The following is a 23,968-nucleotide window of genomic DNA, read 5'->3' as shown; positions in this document are numbered from 1 at the left end:
GGTCATGCTATAGTGTGACAATATTGCAGACAGAACACTACATGTCTGGGACATGTCGGGTGGCACATCACAATGTGTGCACCCAATGCAGGAGCATATGACACAATGGTGACACCTGTGGGCTGCCCATATCACAGCTCACTGTGTGGTACTGTGTGCATACCACACATGTTGTTCCAAATCATACTACATATGCCTCCATTGTAGAACACCTCCACTGTTGTATGCACAGCTGACCACACATGTTGCAATGACAAGTACTGTGGTTTCAAGTCGGTGTATCATTACATTTGTATATATTGCACATTGGTGGCCTGTGTGAATGAAGGGTGGTGCGACCTGCATATCGTGACTGGAACAAACATCAGGTGTGCAAGTGTTAACTGGCCACATGGCAAATAGATCTACACTGTAACATGCCTGATACTGATGACAGTCTCATCTGCAATGGACTCATGTCTGTGCGGCACGCCAGAGGTACCTGTATAGGGGAGACACACCAGTATGAACATTATCCATGACTGTATGACAGCCACAGGTTGCACTGTGCATGTGAAAACATTCACCTGTGTAATAGCATATAGTATGCACATGTGTGCATACACAACGTAGCATACCGTAGTATGCAGCATGTGTGTCCACATACCTTGCATATGTTGTTACTTTACATAATGTACAGTGACACATGCAACTACATGGGATATAATAGCCATATGTGCAATACTGACTTACCAGGCAACTCCAGGCTCATTGGTTGGGAGACACCCACCTCCACGATGGCAGCTAGTGTTTCTGGATGCTGTTCGCTGGGTGACCCCAGACTGGCCAGTATCTCCTCGGTGTGTGTGAGTGGGGGCTGGGTTGGTGTCCCACCACCTGTTCCACCTTGTTCCCTGGTGATTGCAGTGGCACGCTGTTTTGCATGATGTATCAAGTCTGTGCAGTGTCTGCGCACCTGCTGGTAGGTGTGGTTATGGCCACCCACATCGTTCACCCTCCTGCATAGATCCTGCCACAGGTCATCCCGCTGCTGGACATGCTGTGGCACATGGCTGAACAACAAGTCATAGTTGTCATGGAGCTGTGGGATGAGGACATCATTCTCCTGGCATGTGTATGCTGGGAGGCGTGTACGGGGCATTATCTGTAAGACATAATGATGGTGACAGATCACAGTTTCAGAGGTGTACAGAGATACTGCTGCACATACATTTCTATGACATCTACTACATCTGCACAGTTATCTTTGCAAAGCATCATGACACTGACACGACTGACATGTTTGTGTCACACATGTCACACCCATTATGCATTGGATATCATCACCATATATGTGTGTCACCTCATTACAGTGTTCATACTCCATGTAAATGCTGTCTTGCTGTGGGCATGTCTATTTGCCTGCACTTGTGTTCTTACCTATCTGCACATGCCTCGATGTGTCCACGGTACTACTGTTGACCTGGATGCTGTGTATATGTCACATATCAACACAGACACAGCCGTAATGGACTTGAGCAGTGACAATGCACACATACGCATGGACACCTGTACATGCATGTGTTTTGCCATATACATCTACACAGCACTGTACAACTGTTCAACATCCTGCCACGGATCGCTTGTATTGCACATGTGATAGACATGGGACAATGGCTAGTCAGATGACATTTGCAGGGATGGTTATCAACCATAGCATGTGCGGGCATGGTTTCCAAGCTGTAACAGACAGCCATTGTGCCACCACAAGGTGCATCAGTGCCACATCACTGATCCAGTCAGTTGATAGTACATCTACCATGCGGCCATCACACCATGTATGACTGGGATGACATGTGCAGCTTTGATGGACAGGGTTGCATGGTATGGTGGGAGTATGTCACATATATGGCACAGGGGTCTGTCCAGCCTGTGGCGATCCTAGTATTAGGACGGTAGCTGTCCATGACATATGTCTTATAGATCAGGATATGGACATGTAGCATGTCCATCATCATGGTGTAGCAAATGTCCTTCTGCAAGGTAGACAGCATGCTGCATAGTGGAGGTGTGGATTGTGAAGGCTGGCATCGCACATCCATGCATAGCCATTACCCCTTACAGGTGGTATGTGATCCAATATTGGTCACCACAGTGCTGTATATGCCTGTCCAGTGATCTCTGTGCTCATGGATGGCACCCTGACATGACATGGGTACCTCATATGACTACCTAAGGGGCCTGGAGATGTCACCATGTCGGGGGTGCACTGCACAGCACCATCCCTTACATGGTGTCCATAATGCTGACCGCAGCCTAGGTAGTAGTTTATGGGTACAGGGATGTTCACCTAGCGGTGACACTGCTGGTATCATCCATCAGACTGTGCACATATGTCACACACCTCACCCACACAGCCCATTCTGTATGTTGTTCACAACACTGACACAGCTATACTGATAGGTCATGGCCATTCACAGCCTTACATACACAGATATTAACATTTGTCTGTGTGGTATGGGCTACAATGAGGGTGGGATACAACACATTAACCCTGTTCTACTGTAGCTGGCACTGGTGTGCTGTGCACATGTCACTCTTGCACCTTTTGTAGTTGTGAGTCTGCCAACAGGCCACTGGTGGAACACTCCTGTGACATGCAAAGCTATTTGTAATCAAATATCCGTGCTGTCTTGTACATCTGTACTGCTAACATCTATAGTGCTAACGGTTCATGGACATGCACACCATACTCAGCAGGGTTATAGTGCGGTGCCACCCTAAATGACTGTCATCACCACTTGTGGCTTGATATTATCCAACACCCTATCTGTATTGTATGGTCATGCTAGGCACTTGTTCAGAACTTGTGAGCATGTCATGAGCTACTGGTTACTATAGCACCCATTCCACACCATTTCCCACAGGTACACTGGCTGTCCTACACTTCCCAGCTTGCTTAAAGTACGACAGCTGTTGTACACACGTAACGCACATATCCTGTGGGACATGGTTGTCTATACAGGCATGTCCAACTGTCACGTACCGGTGCTACTGCCTGTCTATATGAGGGATATGTCGTACATGTGGCAATAGAGCAATTGTCTCATGTACACATTCAATGCTCACCTCCCAACATATGGCACTACAGCCTGTGGGGGATGCACTTCTGCAGCCATGCTGGGGGCATAGCTCTCAGGTGTACCTCATTACGAGGAACGTACCTCATTTGGGTTCTAAAAGGTGCATGTTCCTCAAGGTTCCACATTGGAAGGGTCAGTCACACATTCATTGTTGTAAATAGTTTACCTGCTAGCCATGTCTAAATAGATGGGAATCATATTAATTCATTGGAATATCTTTTTTATACATAAGACCAGCCTATTTTAGCCATCATATGCCCTTCCTAGTTGACGCTGTTAGTAAGCCAGTTGTAAGTGTTCCACGTTTTGCCCATTTGTCACACAGTATGAGGGCTAATGTTCCTCAGTTTGGGGACAGGCGGTTGACAGCTATGGCTGGGGGTAATGCTGTCACCAACCCTGACTGCACCTGACAGTCATTTGGGGATGTATAACATTCGCAACACACCCCACCCATCACATAGTCTCACATGATCTACACCACTGGCAACACCTACAAGGACAACTTGTGCAGTATGTCTCCATACTCACTGTAGGCACCAGAGGTAGCCCCCATCATGGAAGACAACATCACCAGCTTATAGCCCACAGACTCATGTGTGCCCATCACATACAGCCAATAGTGAGTTATAACATTCACAACACACCAGTCATAGCTGACTCTGTAGGGAGTCACACTGCAGTTCCACACAGCAGGCTACACAAGGCGTTAATCGCTTACATCTTGCTGTCGGGTAACTGCTTCTGCAGCATAAACTATGCACCCATGCCACACCTCACCAGGTATGATATGACTGTCATTCTCCATGTTAGTGTGACTGCACTGTGATGCCACTTCACAGACTACGTGTGCAGGGACGTGCAGTAGCTCACCAGTCTTATAGCCCTGAGGGTGTGGGCCTAGCCCTGGGGAGCATTTTGCATTCATCCGGACATGATACCACTGTACAATGACCGACTGTGTCACTTCAACAGTTACCTATGCTCCTATTGTCATTCCACAGGCATGTGGTATCTGTCCGCTATGACTGTCCTGGTCAAACACAATGCTGTGGCACAGATGACTTGCACCTGTCAGCCCTGGGAGTACAGCTCACATGTAAGGCTCTTGCTGCTTCTATACTGCCTGTCTTGCACAGTTTCCAATAACTGTCACCGGCAGGGCGGTAACTGGCAGGCACGACATGGTGTCATGTGACACAATGCTTGCATCTTCCTCTGTGATGCACGCAGGCAAGGCACACCTTATAATGCACCACTCAAACATCTCTGCAGTGACTGGGACCTGCCTCTAGGCTCTGCAGAGCACACCTGCAATGACAGGTTATAGACAGACCATACCTTTCAGGCACATACCTGGACCGGCACACCCACAGCTGAGGGGTTCCCATATCCCACTATGTTTTGCACACAACCTGGCAAGTTACTTAGCACAATGCATCAGAGGTGCTCCACGTGCAACTAACTGTGTCCAGGACCACTTTACACATTGTAACAAGCGACAGAGTCAACATCATACCCCACGGATAACATACCTTCTATGTTGGTATACTGGACAGTGGGCCTCAGACAGCTACTACTGATGTGTGACTGACACTACCCCACATACCACTGGGATAGTCACTCATGTACCAACACATCCATGAGTCATACCCTCCGCTCTGCTGGATCAACCCATACACACCACCTCCAAGACCTACATTACCCTTGGCATGAACACTACCACCATGTGACTGGTGTTACACACCTGGGGTTATCCCCTCATTGGTGGATTCTGAACATATGCTAATCGACCTTGTTAGCCACATCCCGGCAGCACACCCATCACAGCATACACAGTACATGTGTAATGCAACACCTACTACAGACGTCTGCTGACAGTGGTAGTTAACATCATGACACCTGTGCAGATGGACAATGAACATACAAATGCTGAAACATACCCCAGTGCACTTCATTAGCATGTACACAACTGCATGGATCATGCTATGCCACACAGAGCCATGATGGTACACACCAGATAACAGACGCCACTCTGGTGGTCATGTTCCATGGACATATGATGTACAACAACAGGTGTAGGCTGTTGCACAGTGGTGTACATTCCCATGTGTGGGGTGGCTCACTGGTCAGCCATAGTGGGGACACAGGGTCCCTCATCACATACTCCAAGACTAGCTACGTAAACATGACTGCCACACATTCTGGGGTGTACCACCAGGCATTATGGTGGTATGTCAGTATTCGATGGCAACACCCACATCTGCAGTCACATACAACATTCACTCAGGAACATTGCAGACCCAGGTGTTGTTGGCAACATGCTGGAGGATGGATTCAATGCTGACATTACACCCTCTCACTCACTACAGGGCCGCAATCCATACATGAACATTGTGGTGTCCTTGTGGTCACACCTACACAGTACTGACCTACACTCTATATGTCCTGGGACACTGGCCCCATGTCACCTTCCAACGTCCCAGGCTGTGATGTCCACCAACCTCTGAATTACATGTCTCGCCACTAGGCCACCATATTCAGTAATAGCCTTGTTTCAGACAATGTAGCCCCTGAATGGCACACAGCAGCATTTATCACACTACACACAGGTGGCACCGCATTGCATGAGTGGGACTATAGTCCTACACACCTGACTGGACTGTTCTGCATGGCTATGGGGCACATCATCAAGGACGTCATTCACAGAGACATTGTTGGGCTCCCGTCCTTTGCTGCCACCTGGGTTGGGCTTGTTAAGGCCAGAGCATGGCCCCTACACATGGTGGACTCCTTATATTCAGTTACCAGGGCAGTTGCTGATGTTACGGGAGTACACACATCCTACATTGCCCTCTCATTGCCTTTCAGCACCATTCCCCATTCTGGTATTGACAACATACACATCAACCTGCACATCGTACCCTGTGTCTCAGGATGTTATGCTATGTGCCTCATGGACAGGACACACAGTGAGGCCAGCATACCATAGTACCTACTACATGTCAGGTACATTTGGCATACCACGTTCCTCAGTCATAGGGCCCCTCATGTTCAGTATATGCTTTCCTGTGGAACAGGCTAGCACAGGGGACTTTCCCTGCCTAGCTTTCAACCCCCTACATACTAAGTGCCATGATTGATCCACCAGCTGATACTGACTCCATCCATATGGGTGTCGCTGTGACAGATACATAATATGACTATCATGGCATCAAGCTGCATGACACAAGGTGCATGCACATCACCTTTGTGTTACACCATTCCCCCACTGACTATCACATGGATGGTAGTCCCCTACATACATATCACATTGTACATGTTTGCAGTACACACATATGTCGCACCCACTCCTGTGGTTACCGTATTGCCACTGTGGCATGGATATCCTTCTACGTGGTCACACCTATCTGTACTGGGTGTGTAGCTGGTACATAGGCACCCATTGTACCTCTGAACTCAAGACATCTACACACATTCAAGGGTACCTCACCCCATTTAGGGTGTACCTTACACAACAGCAACAGCTTTACATGCCACAACATTAACACGCCTTGACATTTACTGAGCTCCAACAGTTTAAATATGCGGCTGCACTACGGACACCACATCTGTACACATTTGCATACTACATACTCAGGGGTGACCTCTGCTGATCAGACAGGGCCCATGTCCACAACATTATTGATGGATATACTCCTCATACTCGACATAAGCAGAGACCACTGTGAGCAACATGCTCATGGATATGTGCACACATGCCACAATGAGTGGGATGTGCTTGTGGGTTACATTCCCAAACCGGACACTCACCATGCTGTGGAACATAAGTCCTATGTACATCACGCAGGGACACTCAGTAGCACTGTTCATGTGATACCTCCCTTGGTGGTTGGGAGACACATGTAGGCCTGGGATCACTGCAGTAGCTGTACTGTGCAGAGGTGCAGGTGACACCTGGTTCTGCTGTTCACAGGACACTACCCTAGAGAGGTGCCACTAGTGTGAACACTGTAGTTGTGCTTACACATGGACTTGCCAGACTGCATAGTACCCCACTATGCACCTGTGAAGCTATTACATGTCCTTTGTGCATGGTTACTTGGTAGCCCTTCCATTTAGATTAGCTATCATGCTATTACTATGTCCCATACCTACAGGCCATATGTATCCTGTTATTGTACATACCAAAAGACGATACCTGTGGTATGCATGATATGCCTGTTATGCTGTGTAGAATATCTGTCATATCTACCTATAATACTATACATTACACATATTTCACATAGTATCCCATAATGCCAAGCATACTTGCACAGTGGGACCACCTTACATATGTCATTAACGTTATATGCCCATACACATGCGTGCTGTGACAGTATATCAACATATACTATCCCCTGCTATGGCACGTCCTTGTTGGACATACCCTACCACTGACGGTGGGTTGTATGGCATTGTTCTGTTTAACGCCCTCATGTAGCATCCCTTGTGGTGGCTGTGCTGTGTACCTTGTGTCCCACTGCTGGACGCACAGTTTTCTACAAGCGTTAGTATGCTCAGCAAGACATCACTACATAAATACCTTTCCCCACTTTATGCATTGCGGACACGTTTAATTAATGCAAACCAGGCTATACATACAGTAAAACTAATTAATACAGATCATGCTATACATAACCTTACATATTGGGCATTCTACATACCTTGTTGTTGTTACGGCATTTCGTTTCTATCTCTCTCACAGTGTTTCAACTGGTATTCAGTATGAGCATACGGTTTGAATGTCTGGCAAGTCATCCTTATATACGTCGATACCTGAAACATGTGGATTCATCCCACCAATTGGTGTTCCTGAGTGACTAATTACTTGCATATCAGCTGTGCAGCTACTCCATTAAGCCAATTATCGCGACAGTGGGGTATAATTGGATTCTCCACTTGGGCGTTGCCTATTTGCCCTACCTTTGGGGAGACGGTCTGTATTGTGTTTTGTTATGTGTAACTGCAACCGCTATGCATGGAGACAAGTATAGTTAGGATTCATGTCCCCCGTGGATTGTGTGTGACAGGTAGAGTATTTGGTTCAACATGTGTGTGTACCTGTCATCCCAACATCTGATAACGGAGTATTGCAAACAAAACCTGTAGCATGGCTGTTTGTTCCATTATTCAACATCTGCAGTTTTGCATGACACCTTTAATTGTGTCTCTCACACGGTATGTTGAGGGTTCTGCAGATGTAATTGACTGACTGGATGTTTGTGCTGCTATTACAGTCTGTGTTGCTTTAGTTTCTAGTGTGGGGGATGTCGGTGGTTGTACGTAACATATACAGGTTTGTGGGCCTTGCATTTCTACATAATCCGTATATATGTGTGTGGGCTCCGTCCATAATTAGAGAGCTAACAATTAGTAGACTTATGTTACGGGATTGTACGTTGGGCCATTGTTAATTGGTTTCTATATCATCTGCAGGTGAGCTTGCTACTTGTATACCTCCGTAATTGCAGCGATATATCAAGGGATATGTGTAAGTGACAGCTATCCCTTGTATTTCTGTCCCAGATATTTGCAGTCATTGTGGTTGTGTTGTTAAAAGAGCCTGTTTGCCATGGGTTGCCATCTTTTCATATGGTCATTGTTGGACACCTGCGGGGCACAAAGCGGTGTTTACAGGTCAACACGTAGCCAGGATCAGTACACAGGTTAGCACATACTTTTATCCTCACTACATACCTATTGTTGTGTGACTTTGGCTACTTATCATATTGCATGTAACATTTAAGTTTCTTACATACAGGCATAACTATTAAATACGACTGTTACATTATATATGGGACATATTTATGTCCTACCATCTTGGACATTTGCCCTTTGTACTGTTTTATGTCAGGACACACCTGCCCAGGGTGGGGCTGTCCCTCCTACTGTGGGACAGGTAGTAACCGTATGCCTATGGCTAGCTATACCCACACCTACCGTACTGATCTGCCTCTGACTTGGCACTAACAAACACATGTTGCAGACACACACACACACACATTACAGTCACACAGAGATGTACACGGCACCCTCAATGCACACTTACACAGACTACGGCACTCACAGACACAGTTGAACACAGTACCTACGTGGACCGCGACACCCGCAGCGGTGACTAACTGTCCCTTCATATCATCATACTATTACTCGCAGATGTACTGTTCTGGTACTGTGTTCTATCGGTCTTTCAGCCTCGTGGTTATGCATGTCGGTATGTTACACATTCCATGGTTGGCGGTATCCTATTTATTTGTACCTCCAAGATGTTATGAATTTCGTTGAACTATGTATTATATTTGCAGATATCGCTGAATCCCTCTATATCACCATATATCTCTCTATTGCCCTTTCTATCTGTATTATATATATGCATAAGTCTACATATATATATATATATATATATATATATATATATATATATATATATATATATATATATATATATATCTGGCGGGGAATGTGACAGGCACACAGCACCACCACCATATGCTGTAAGACTCATGTACTGTTCAGGTGTTGGCATTCCGTGTTCCACTGGCTGTTGTGTTTACAATGTTTGAGGGCTGCCTATGTAGGAGTCACACATTGGGCCACCTATACATTACAATTTACAGATGGTCATGTTTGTGTGCCATCCATTTTACTGTGTGTGCAGGTGGAGAGGTGTCAGTCCGTAGGGGCCTACACTGTCAGAGTATGTGCTATACGTTCCCTCTTTGCCAAGGCGTAGGCATATTAGGCACGCCTCCGTCTGCCTACTGGGGCTGGCACAGTGTCTTCATGGTCTGAATCCCTCTGTGCCTGTAATGGCCTTGGCAATTGCGGTGGACTATGAGGGCCTTCACCATTTTGTCCCTGCTGCAGCTGCTTCCGCAGGATCATATTATGTAGCATGGCACATACTATGACGATGTGGGCACACGTGCCTGGAGAGTACTGCAAGGCTCCACCAGATGTATCCAAGCACTGGAAGCATGATTTCAGCATCCCGAACACACGCTCTATGATGATTCTGGTTTGTGCGTGTGCCTCATTATGGCGTTCTTGCATGGGTGTGTGTGCATTTCTGATGGGAGTCATCATCCACGGCTCCAGTGCATAGCCAGCATCCCCCATGAGATGGCCATGTGGGATGCCCCCCCTGACAAATACCTGATACAGCTGTGAGGCATGCCAGATATGGGAGTCATGGTAGCTTCCAGGGCTGCCAGCACACACATCCATGATAATGCCCTGGGCATTGCACATGACCTGGCAGTTGATGGAGTGGAATCCCTTGTGGTTTATGTAGCGCCTACCCTGCTCACTGGGTGATGACTTGATTTGTATGTGCGTGCAGTCTATGGCACCCAATACCTCCGGGTATTGTGCCACACGGTGGAAATGGCGCATATTGCTGGCCAACTCCTCCTGAGTTCTGCAGAAGTATATCTGCTCATTGGCATGTGGTAACATGGCATCCAGGAACTGGTGTAGTACCCTGGATGCTGATGCCTGTGAGATACCCATTATATCTCCAGTTGGCCTTTGAAAGGTACCTGTGGCCAGTATTCGCAGGCTTACACATACCTTCGTGTCCACTGGGATGGGTTCCCCTCTGTTGTTTCTGGTTCTCAGGCGTGGCCGGCACAGCTCCACTATTTGCTGTAAGATGTCCCTGTCCACCCTGTAATGCTCTACTATCTCCAGGACATGTAGCCCCTGGTAGGTTACCCTTGGTCTGAACATTCTCCTTCTCCTCCCTTGACACTGGGCTTGGCTTCTGATTAGTAAATGCCAAAAAGGAGCAGACCCAGCACAGAGACCTGAGGGACTCAGCCTATGACTGGCTTCTCTGTGGAAGTTGTCTCCCCTATTCTAACCTCCTGGGTCCTATAAGAGAGCTTGCTGGCTATCCACTGTTTAATATATGAATTTATGTCTATATCCATGAGTTTGTTTGCAGTCCAACTGGGCATTGTATCAAATGCATTAGCCAAATCAAGGTAGGCAGTGTGCACCATTTTGTCTTCACCCATTGCCCATGTGACCTTCTCAAAGAAGTCCATCACGATGGGTAGGCAAAATCTGCCCTTGACAAAACCAAATTGGGTTGGTCCCAGTAATTGAAAGTTGTCTATGTTTTATTAATAATTTCCATGATAATTCTTTCCTTTGCTTTGCATTTGAGACTGGTCATACTTATGGATCTATAGTTCCTGGGGTCTGTTGATGATCATTTTAGTTCTCTATTCACTTGGCATTAAACCTGTCTGGAGGTTATGGTAAAACAATAACTTTGGTAGTACTGATAGGTCACATTTCAGGCTACTTAGAAGCCATCATGAGATACAATCAAGGCACACAGATGCAGTATTTTTGGCTGTAGAGAGTGTATTTAGGCTCAACTCCCTGCTGATAGTCTGGCATGGCTCTATTTGATGGTTTATCATGGGGCAGCTGGAAGAGAGAGGGTAAAATTAGAGGTTAATTTGCCAGCCAGCAGATTTATTGTATCTTCCATCTCTGTGTAGATGGCTCTATTTACAAAGTAATTGCAGATGATAAAGTGACCCAACAGCTCACTCTCCCTTGAAGCAAGGAAGGAATTAATAGATGATGTAGATGATAGCAATCTAGAGCATGCCCTTCCCATCACTGTATTAAATTTTACAGGCAATACTCATCACTCAAAAAGAGCAGAAAATAAAATGTGTCACATTATGTACCTAGCACATAGAAGAACCCAGCACTGCCACTTACTGTAGAAGTCCAACAGGCGGCCAGTCATAGTATGATCAATTCAGCTGGCAAATTTATTGCATTGACATTAAAACAAGCAATACAATGCACATCTGTTTTATTTCAGAGCAAATAATGAAGTTGTCCTTTACCCTAATTGGATTACTATTTGAAATTACTAAAGTTAAAAATGCATTTTTCAAGTTTAGTGCCAAATTGTGAAAACTTTGCCCAGCCAAAGTGATAAAGCAAAATAAGTCTCCTAAGCATTCCCCAACATGCACAAACACATATTCTCAAGAAATATAAATGCAACTGCTTCAGACGTGTAGAATAAGATGTCATTGCTGAAATGCAAAAATGTGTATTGTCATCAGTGACTTTAGTCATCATTATACATGCATTGTTTGTTGCTGTTTGCTTTTATTTCCTCTCTGACATTTTGTATCTACTTATTCCTGTGCATGAATATGTATGCATATGAATATTCAAGAGCTCATGGCCAATTGCATGACACTAGGTGGCATGTCTACCCTAGCGAGAGGATTCAGTCTTTTTTAATTTCTCCAAGTCTTTTGGGTTTTTAATACCATGACGGGAATGGACTCCATTCCTAAGTCAAAGTATGATTAAAGTTCATGAAATTAGTATTGTTTCAGTCTTTGATGTCAGCCAAGCAGCACCTGAAATGTGCCCAGTAATGACTCCTTCTGCAATTCGTACAGGGTTACATGGATTGGTAACATATCTAAATATGATTGTAGATTCTTTTTTACAAGATCCATTGCTCCTACTAAGAGCCTGTTTGCCATGGGTTGCCATCTTTTCATATGGTCATTGTTGGACACCTGCGGGGCACAAAGCGGTGTTTACAGGTCAACACGTAGCCAGGATCAGTACACAGGTTAGCACATACTTTTATCCTCACTACATACCTATTGTTGTGTGACTTTGGCTACTTATCATATTGCATGTAACATTTAAGTTTCTTACATACAGGCATAACTATTAAATACGACTGTTACATTATATATGGGACATATTTATGTCCTACCATCTTGGACATTTGCCCTTTGTACTGTTTTATGTCAGGACACACCTGCCCAGGGTGGGGCTGTCCCTCCTACTGTGGGACAGGTAGTAACCGTATGCCTATGGCTAGCTATACCCACACCTACCGTACTGATCTGCCTCTGACTTGGCACTAACAAACACATGTTGCAGACACACACACACACACATTACAGTCACACAGAGATGTACACGGCACCCTCAATGCACACTTACACAGACTACGGCACTCACAGACACAGTTGAACACAGTGTCTCTGTGGACCGCGCCACCCGCAGCGGTGACTAACTGTCCCTTCATATCATCATACTATTACTCGCAGATGTACTGTTCTGGTACTGTGTTCTATCGGTCTTTCAGCCTCGTGGTTATGCATGTCGGTATGTTACACATTCCATGGTTGGCGGTATCCTATTTATTTGTACCTCCAAGATGTTATGAATTTCGTTGAACTATGTATTATATTTGCAGATATCGCTGAATCCCTCTATATCACCATATATCTCTCTATTGCCCTTTCTATCTGTATTATATATATGCATAAGTCTACATATATATATATATATATATATATATATATATATATATATATATATATATATATATATATATATATATCTGGCGGGGAATGTGACAGGCACACAGCACCACCACCATATGCTGTAAGACTCATGTACTGTTCAGGTGTTGGCATTCCGTGTTCCACTGGCTGTTGTGTTTACAATGTTTGAGGGCTGCCTATGTAGGAGTCACACATTGGGCCACCTATACATTACAATTTACAGATGGTCATGTTTGTGTGCCATCCATTTTACTGTGTGTGCAGGTGGAGAGGTGTCAGTCCGTAGGGGCCTACACTGTCAGAGTATGTGCTATACGTTCCCTCTTTGCCAAGGCGTAGGCATATTAGGCACGCCTCCGTCTGCCTACTGGGGCTGGCACAGTGTCTTCATGGTCTGAATCCCTCTGTGCCTGTAATGGCCTTGGCAATTGCGGTGGACTATGAGGGCCTTCACCATTTTGTCCCTGCTGCAGCTGCTTCCGCAGGATCATATTATGTAGCATGGCACATACTATGACGATGTGGGCACACGTGCCTGGAGAGTACTGCAAGGCTCCACCAGATGTATCCAAGCACTGGAAGCATGATTTCAGCATCCCGAACACACGCTCTATGATGATTCTGGTTTGTGCGTGTGCCTCATTATGGCGTTCTTGCATGGGTGTGTGTGCATTTCTGATGGGAGTCATCATCCACGGCTCCAGTGCATAGCCAGCATCCCCCATGAGATGGCCATGTGGGATGCCCCCCCTGACAAATACCTGATACAGCTGTGAGGCATGCCAGATATGGGAGTCATGGTAGCTTCCAGGGCTGCCAGCACACACATCCATGATAATGCCCTGGGCATTGCACATGACCTGGCAGTTGATGGAGTGGAATCCCTTGTGGTTTATGTAGCGCCTACCCTGCTCACTGGGTGATGACTTGATTTGTATGTGCGTGCAGTCTATGGCACCCAATACCTCCGGGTATTGTGCCACACAGTGGAAATGGCGCATATTGCTGGCCAACTCCTCCTGAGTTCTGCAGAAGTATATCTGCTCATTGGCATGTGGTAACATGGCATCCAGGAACTGGTGTAGTACCCTGGATGCTGATGCCTGTGAGATACCCATTATATCTCCAGTTGGCCTTTGAAAGGTACCTGTGGCCAGTATTCGCAGGCTTACACATACCTTCGTGTCCACTGGGATGGGTTCCCCTCTGTTGTTTCTGGTTCTCAGGCGTGGCCGGCACAGCTCCACTATTTGCTGTAAGATGTCCCTGTCCACCCTGTAATGCTCTACTATCTCCAGGACATGTAGCCCCTGGTAGGTTACCCTTGGTCTGAACATTCTCCTTCTCCTCCCTTGACACTGGGCTTGGCTTCTGATTAGTAAATGCCAAAAAGGAGCAGACCCAGCACAGAGACCTGAGGGACTCAGCCTATGACTGGCTTCTCTGTGGAAGTTGTCTCCCCTATTCTAACCTCCTGGGTCCTATAAGAGAGCTTGCTGGCTATCCACTGTTTAATATATGAATTTATGTCTATATCCATGAGTTTGTTTGCAGTCCAACTGGGCATTGTATCAAATGCATTAGCCAAATCAAGGTAGGCAGTGTGCACCATTTGTCTTCACCCATTGCCCATGTGACCTTCTCAAAGAAGTCCATCACGATGGGTAGGCAAAATCTGCCCTTGACAAACCAAATTGGGTTGGTCCCAGTAATTGAAAGTTGTCTATGTTTTATTAATAATTTCCATGATAATTCTTTCCTTTGCTTTGCATTTGAGACTGGTCATACTTATGGATCTATAGTTCCTGGGGTCTGTTGATGATCATTTTAGTTCTCTATTCACTTGGCATTAAACCTGTCTGGAGGTTATGGTAAAACAATAACTTTGGTAGTACTGATAGGTCACATTTCAGGCTACTTAGAAGCCATCATGAGATACAATCAAGGCACACAGATGCAGTATTTTTGGCTGTAGAGAGTGTATTTAGGCTCAACTCCCTGCTGATAGTCTGGCATGGCTCTATTTGATGGTTTATCATGGGGCAGCTGGAAGAGAGAGGGTAAAATTAGAGGTTAATTTGCCAGCCAGCAGATTTATTGTATCTTCCATCTCTGTGTAGATGGCTCTATTTACAAAGTAATTGCAGATGATAAAGTGACCCAACAGCTCACTCTCCCTTGAAGCAAGGAAGGAATTAATAGATGATGTAGATGATAGCAATCTAGAGCATGCCCTTCCCATCACTGTATTAAATTTTACAGGCAATACTCATCACTCAAAAAGAGCAGAAAATAAAATGTGTCACATTATGTACCTAGCACATAGAAGAACCCAGCACTGCCACTTACTGTAGAAGTCCAACAGGCGGCCAGTCATAGTATGATCAATTCAGCTGGCAAATTTATTGCATTGACATTAAAACAAGCAATACAATGCACATCTGTTTTATTTCAGAGCAAATAATGAAGTTGTCCTTTACCCTAATTGGATTACTATTTGAAATTACTAAAGTTAAAAATGCATTTTTCAAGTTTAGTGCCAAATTGTGAAAACTTTGCCCAGCCAAAGTGATAAAGCAAAATAAGTCTCCTAAGCATTCCCCAACATGCACAAACACATATTCTCAAGAAATATAAATGCAACTGCTTCAGACGTGTAGAATAAGATGTCATTGCTGAAATGCAAAAATGTGTATTGTCATCAGTGACTTTAGTCATCATTATACATGCATTGTTTGTTGCTGTTTGCTTTTATTTCCTCTCTGACATTTTGTATCTACTTATTCCTGTGCATGAATATGTATGCATATGAATATTCAAGAGCTCATGGCCAATTGCATGACACTAGGTGGCATGTCTACCCTAGCGAGAGGATTCAGTCTTTTTTAATTTCTCCAAGTCTTTTGGGTTTTTAATACCATGACGGGAATGGACTCCATTCCTAAGTCAAAGTATGATTAAAGTTCATGAAATTAGTATTGTTTCAGTCTTTGATGTCAGCCAAGCAGCACCTGAAATGTGCCCAGTAATGACTCCTTCTGCAATTCGTACAGGGTTACATGGATTGGTAACATATCTAAATATGATTGTAGATTCTTTTTTACAAGATCCATTGCTCCTACTATTATCGGAACTGTCTGGGTATCTTTCTTCACATTGCTCTTGTTTCTGCCTGCAGATCCTGATATTTTATGATTGTGTGTCTCTCTGTATGCAACACACTGCAGTCACTGGGTGTGTCGATTTTAATGATCAATGCTACTTTTGCCTTCTTTTCATGGACCACTATATCCAGTTTCTAGCATCTACCTTTTGAACTGTTGGTAATAGGTGATTTAATGTGATGTAAATTCATCATTTTCTATGTTGCTTTGTTGCTCATATTTCCAGTGTTTTTCAGCCACTTCAATACCATAATGTCTGCACAATCCCCAATGCAACAAGTAAGAAAATACTAAAAAAATAAACACAAAAAGACTATCCAACACCAGGATAAAACCGGAACCAACTTTAATGAAACAAAAACATTCAAATGACTGAGTGCTTTCACCTTATCAACATGAAGACTTCATCAGAGTCATTTAAACAAAACGTAAGGATCTTTTTATATACTATGACGTCACCATAGATAACCAGTCATGACCTTTATTTGAATCCCATTATTCTGACATGAATTAAAACATTTAAAGTTGTAAACACTTCTCCATTTCAAACATTTGGGATTGCCAACATTAAATGACATTGGCTTTCTGTTTTAAAAAGGGGCAAAAGATATATTGTCATTAAGACCCGGTGGATTTGTAGAATTTAGCCTCATTTGCCATCTAGCCTCCCTAGCTTCAAGTTCAAGTTTCATGTCCCCCCCCCTGTTTGTTCTGTTTCTTAATAGCCCTTAAATGTTCAGAAATACAACAACATTCTAACACTAAGAAAGGAAGTTATAAATTTTTGATGTACAAATGTCAAGCATTTAGATACTTCAGGTATATAAATGATGGACTCTGGTTATGTTTATTCTTTGAAGTGTCCAGGAAAATGTTGTGGTAACATGACTATGCTTGTTTACATAGCAACTTTCTACATCTTGCCACATGTTACTACGTGGGAAAAACTATACGTAGGCTTCGTGACAGGATTTCTGAAAATTTAAGGGCTATTAAAAAACAGGTCAAACACAATGCATTATGTGTACATAGCACAAGATGTCCTAATTTTAAAAAATACATTTTCTTTGTCATAGATAGAATAACATCTGATGAGAGAGGAGGGGACATGATACTTGAAGTTCAAGCTAGGGAGGCTAGATGGAAAATGAGGCTAAATTCTACAAATCCATTAGGTCTTAATGACAATTTATCTTTGGCCCCATTTTAAAACAGAAAGCTGATATAATTTAATGTTGGCAGGGACAATAAATGCGCATATATATTTTCTAAAATATTCATAATCATATTTTATTGTATTGAAGCACAAGGTTATGGTTGAATATGTTTGTATTTTAGATAAAATAGAAACAGTTTTTTTTTTTTATTTCAAATGTTTAAAATGGAGAAGTGTTTACAACTTTAAATGTTTTTAATTGATGTTAGAATAATGGGATTCAAATAAGGGTTATGACTGGTTATCTATGGTGACATCATAATATGTTAAAAGATCATTACAGTTTGTTTAAATGACTCTGATGAAGCCTTCATGCTGATAAGGCAAAAGTGTTCAGTCATTTGAATGCTATTGTTTCATTAAAGTTGGTTCCGGTTTTATCCTGGTGTTGGATATTTTTTTGTGTTTATTTTTTAGTAGTTTCTTGCCTTTAGCCAGTTTCGTTTTATTTTTATTGGTTTAAAAACCCAGTGCAACAGTCTTGCCACATTATTATGTCTTTCAGTATACAGTCCTTCTGCCATTAGTATGTCACAGCCAGCAACAAGGTGTGTGACTGTTTCCAATTCATTTTACAAAACCTAGATTTTGTCTGTTTCTCCTACATGTTCAATGGACTTTGTAAACCAATGTGTACGTAGCTCACTGTCTTGGGCCACCAATATTAACCTTTCATCTCTTGGTTTGACTTCACCTCTCCACCATTCCTGCATTCATTCCTGATCAACACAAGGTTCTTCCAGAAGTTGTCTATACTTGCAACTATATTTATGCATTTCCACATTTCTTGCCTTCTCATCTGTTCCTTTACTTTATATTCTTTCTTTCTTTTTTTTTTTTTTTGTTTTTGTTTTTTTTTTGGTGCATTCAGTTGCTGCTTAATTTTTATCTACTTCTGGTTATATTTCCATTCCTGCTTGATGCTGATATGCTTCTTCTAGATTAGGCAGAGAAGTCATCTTAGATTCATTCTCCTCATGTTTCAAAACTTTCACTAAATGTGGGTCTTGTGAGGACAGCAGATATGTGTCCCATGACTGCAGACCTATATATGTAATCAATTTCAAGGAGGTCATCCCTCCTGCAGAACAGGGAATATATAATCTTGGTATACACTGATTTTTATAAATCATTTGGTTAGCATGAAGCATCCTTCTTGTTTTCCTATCTAATCTACCAACATGTTTTGGGGCCAATTAATCACTCCAAAATTGTAAGTTAGGACAGGAAGAGCAAACTGGTTTATAACTTGGATTTTGCTCCTAGATGTCAGTTCTGTTTTCAGGATTAATTTAAATCTTCTAAAGTATTCCTTACTAAGTTTTATTCGTATTTGTTCATATTTTATTGTTGATCCTTCATCAGTTTCCAAATACTTATACACTCCCTCTTGCTCAAGTTCATTTATATTACATTCTTGTCCCAAACTGATGTTTTCCTGGTACTGCAGTCTTCCTGCTTTAAAGGTTATTTTTTCACATTTATCAAGATCAAACAACATTCTTATATTATCTGAAAAAGTTTTGACAACCTGCAGTTGTCCTTTCAGTTCCTCATCTGATGAGCTATATAGTTTTAAATCATCAACAAAGAGAAGATGAGAAGTCTTTACATGTTGTTGCTTTCTAGGAGCCAAATTATAGCCATGGCCCAAGCTATTAAGGAAAAAGCTTAATGGGTCAAGGGCAAGGCAGAATAGCAGCGGTGAGAGAGAGTCATGCTAGAATATCCCCATTTGAATGTTTATGCCTGGGATAATAATTTAACCTTTATCATGGCTTAATTGCAAAGTGGTCTGCGACTGTTTCATGGTCACTGTAATATAGTAAATCAGTGTAGGGTGTATCTTACACATTTTTAAGCCCTCTTTTATCCATGAATGTGGGATACTATAAAATACTTTTTTGTAGTCAATCCATGTCATACTTAGGTTCTTCCCCTTTTTAGAGTTTTCCACTGTGACTTTATTTTACAACAAATGATCCTTTATTCCATATGACTTTCTTTTATTGCCCTTTTGTTCTACTGCCATAACTGAGTTTTGTTCTAAATGACTATAAACTCTGTTAGCATCAATTCCTGTGTATAGTTTATACATTGTTGGAAGGCAAGTTATTGGTCTATAACTTCAGGTTCACTCTTAAGTAGGAGCATTGTTTTTTCCTGTTATTAGCCAGGTTGGTGTCTCTTTGAGGTGCACATATAAATAGTTCTTACTCATGGCCAAATCTTCGAACAAAGATGTTAATACTTTTAATCAAATGATAGGTACTACATCTGGGCCTGGGGTTTTCCAATTAGAAACTTTTCGTAACTTTGTTTCAATCTCTCTGCTGTTGCTTCATCCCATTTCATGTATTGTACCTTTAAACTTCTATCCATTTGCATCTTTGCTATGTTCCACAGTATCTTCATAGATACTTCCCCAAAGTGAATATATTTCTTCTTTTCTTGGCAGTCTTTCAATTCCTGTTACCTTGTTTCCCAATTCTATGTATGAAACTTTTTTGGGGCCATCTATAGGTTCATAGGTTCATAGGTTCATACTAGGCTATCTGCCCTAGGGCATTTATAAGCCTAGCCAGAGTTGTGTGGCTTTCACCACCCCTTAGGTTAAAGAATACTATACCCATTAGTTTGCCGTGCCTCTGTCCAGCAGTGATACAGAGAGGATCCCCAGGGTAAACCTACGATCTCCCATCCACTGGTCAAGATTCCTCTTGAACAGAGCCAGCGAGGTGCTCTGTCTCACATGGACCGGGATTCTGTTCCACAGCATAGGGAGTCTCTGGGTGATGAATCTGTCCCTCCAGCATGTCCTATTTATATCCCTGTTGAGGTTTAAGTCTCTTGCTCTTGAGGCTCTGGTGGATTTGGATTTTTTGAGGTGGAGCATGTCCATTAATTCCGGGTTGGACATGGCCTTGTATGTCAGGCACAGGTCACCTCTGAGCAGACGGTATGCGACTGAATAGAGCTGGAGTTTCTTCAGTCGGGCAGCATATGGCATATTTTTGAGCCCCTTTATCCTTTTGGTGAGGAACTTTTGGGGTCTTTCCAATTGCTGCAGGTGTCAGGTAAGATACATTCCGAATGGGGCATTGTACTCAATCATTGGTCTGATAAGTGAAGAGTACAGGAGAACAATGACCTCCCTTGATCTGGATGTGAATCCCTTCATAATCAGGTGGGCAATGTAGAAGGTCCTCCTAACCACTTTGGCAATGTGAGTGTCAAAAGAAAGGTTACTGTCAACTTGGGTCCCCAGGTCCCTGATAACCTCTTCTGTGCTTAATGGATTGCCACCTATGTGGTAACTTGGGGTTACCTTGTTTTTACCAAAGGGTATGACTATACATTTTTTGGCGTTTAGTTTAAGGCCATGGCTCTGGCATCAGTTATCCATTTCTATGAGACCTCTCTGAAGGATATCTGTGTCTGATGGATTTTCAACTATGGCACCCAGTTTGCAGTCATCTGCAAACTTTGTCAGCCACAATCCTCCTATGTTTGCCTGCACTTCTGAAAAGTAGATGCCGAACAAGAGGGGGCCCAGGACTGAGCCCTGTGGGACACCGCTTGTGACCGGCTTGGAGTCTGACATGGCACCAGCAACTCTAACCCTGTGGGTTTTGTCCTTGAGCCAGTTTGCAACCCATCTTGTGACATATGGGTTTACATTTAAGCTGGTGAGCTTTTCTATGATACCCGAGTGGGGTATTGTGTCGAAAGCTTTTGCAAGGTCAAGGTAGGCTGTGTGAACTGCCTTACCCTCATCAATGGCCTTGGTGACTTTTTCAAAAAAGTCGACCAAGTTCAAGAGGCATGATCTGCCCTTGACAAAGCCGAATTGGGTAGGATCCAATGTCTGTAGGTCCCCTATGTCTTTATTTATGAGTTCCATTATGATCCTCTCCATAGCTTTGCAGACCAGGCTTGTTAAGCTTATGGGGCGGTAATTACCAGGGTCCATAGAAGCACCGCGTTTGTGGAGTGGGACCACAGTTGCCGTACGCCACTCTTTGGGTATGTATCCTGTGGTAAGGCTAAGATTAAACAGCAGCCTTATGTGTGGGTTTAGTTCCTCATTGAGTTCGTGTAGCATACAGCTGGGGACAGCATCCGGTCCCATTGATGCTGTGTTTTTAGCTTTAGAGAGAGCAGCTCTCACCTGGGCATTTGAGATGATTGGGAGGCTACACTCTGCTGGGATAGATATTTCTCCTTTTGGGGGGAGGGAGAAATTTTCACTGAACCTGTCTGCCAGTATGTTTGCAATGTCTGTGGGTTCACTGATTTTTGTATCATTTTGGACTAATTCTGAGCATATCTGGGAGTTTCCACCCAGATTTCTAACATAGCTAAAGAAGGCCTTATGATTGTCTTTTGAGTCCTTGGCGATTTTTCTCTCAAAGTTGGCCTTGGATGATTTTATGAGTGATCGTAGTTTTTTACTAGTATTGATCAGAGATGTCTTCCCTTTTAGGGATTTTGCTCTATCTTGTAGTAGCTTTCTCCTCTTCTTGAAAAGTTTGTTTATGGTTGGGGTCCACCAGATCGGGCACTTGCCTTTGGTGGAAAGGGTCTTGATTTTATTTGGGATTGCTTGATCCATGCAATCCTGGAGGTGCTCGTAGAAAGCATTTGTAAGGGATTCAGCAGCGTGGGTTGTGGTTTCCAATGGCTTAGGGGCCTTGAAGGATACCACACCAGACTTAAGAAGTGTGAAGTTGGCTTTTGAGAAGTTCTTCACTGTGGTCTTTTTTGTTGGGGGTGGGGGCGGGATGTGGATCTCCAGTGAGATTAGTTTATGGTCTGATCTCACCAATGAGGGATATACTTCCAGTGTGGAGCATTTTGTCCCCATGTTTGTGATGATCAGGTCTAGTATATTTTCACCTCTTGTGGGAATGGTGACAAGTTGTTCCATAGCATTTGAGTTTATGAACTCCAGGAACCTTTGGGCTAGGGTATTGGGGCTTGAGTAATGTTCCCAGTCTATGTTTGGGTAGTTGAAGTCATCCAATATGATGGTGTTTGGAGAGACATTTATACTCTCCAGTGTCTTCAGGAAGGCTGTGTGGGGTTCCTGAGTTTGAGAGGGTGGCCTGTAACATGCTACAAACTGTAGAGCAGTTTTGCCTATGGTTAATTGCACCTGAATGGTCTCTGATGCTTCGTGAGTTGCCACCAGCCTGGAGGTGTGGGTATCCTTGATGAATATGGATACATCCCCTCCTTTTGTGGTACGGTCTGGGTTTTGGGGCCGGAACGCATGATATGAGGTAAAACCTGATAGTGCCGGGGTGCTCTCAGGAGCCTTGAACCAGGTTTCAGTCACAGCACAGACATCGATGTTCTCCATACTGAGGAGGGCTTCAAGGGTGTGCATCTTGAGATTTAGACTTCTGGCACTGAGCAGCATTACCCTTAGTTTTTTTCCATTATTGTTTTCTAGGGCGGTGGGTTTAGAATTTGAGCCTTGTCTAAAAAATAAATTGCTTATTGTGTACTTTTCTTTATATTTATCTTTATATCTTCTAAGTTTTTCCACCTGTGCTGAAATCTTTGTTTGTTATTTGCAATAGTGGAGGATAAATCCTGGTCTGTTCTAATACTGCTGATTGCTCATCGCTTTTATCACATCTATCTTTCTTAGTATATTTGTTGATCTATTCCCTCTTCTATAGTCTTCTAACAGTGACACTTTTTGTCTTAATTGCTTTATAGTTTTCTCTATTCAATACTTCTATGATTGTATTTGATTTCTCCCCTTCCTTTCCCTCACTACCCTGTGTTCTTGTGGTAGGACTTTATCAGTTATTAATTTAGCTGCACAGTATAATATATCCTGTTTACTTTTGTTATATCACATGGATCTCTATGGACAGTCCTAATTACTGTGTTCATTTGTTTTATCAAACTTCTGAGTTTTTGGGTTTATTGACCTTCTGGAGTCTATTTCTTTCTTTGATCTTAATATATATATATATATATATATATATATATATATATATATATATATATATATATATATATATATATCTATGTCTATTATATCAAGCA

This window comes from Protopterus annectens, chromosome 10.part0 (genome assembly GCF_019279795.1).
Source record: "Protopterus annectens isolate FY-2018-M chromosome 10.part0, PAN1.0, whole genome shotgun sequence".
Lineage (NCBI taxonomy): Eukaryota > Metazoa > Chordata > Ceratodontiformes > Protopteridae > Protopterus > Protopterus annectens.
This window is presented reverse-complemented; position numbering follows the sequence as displayed.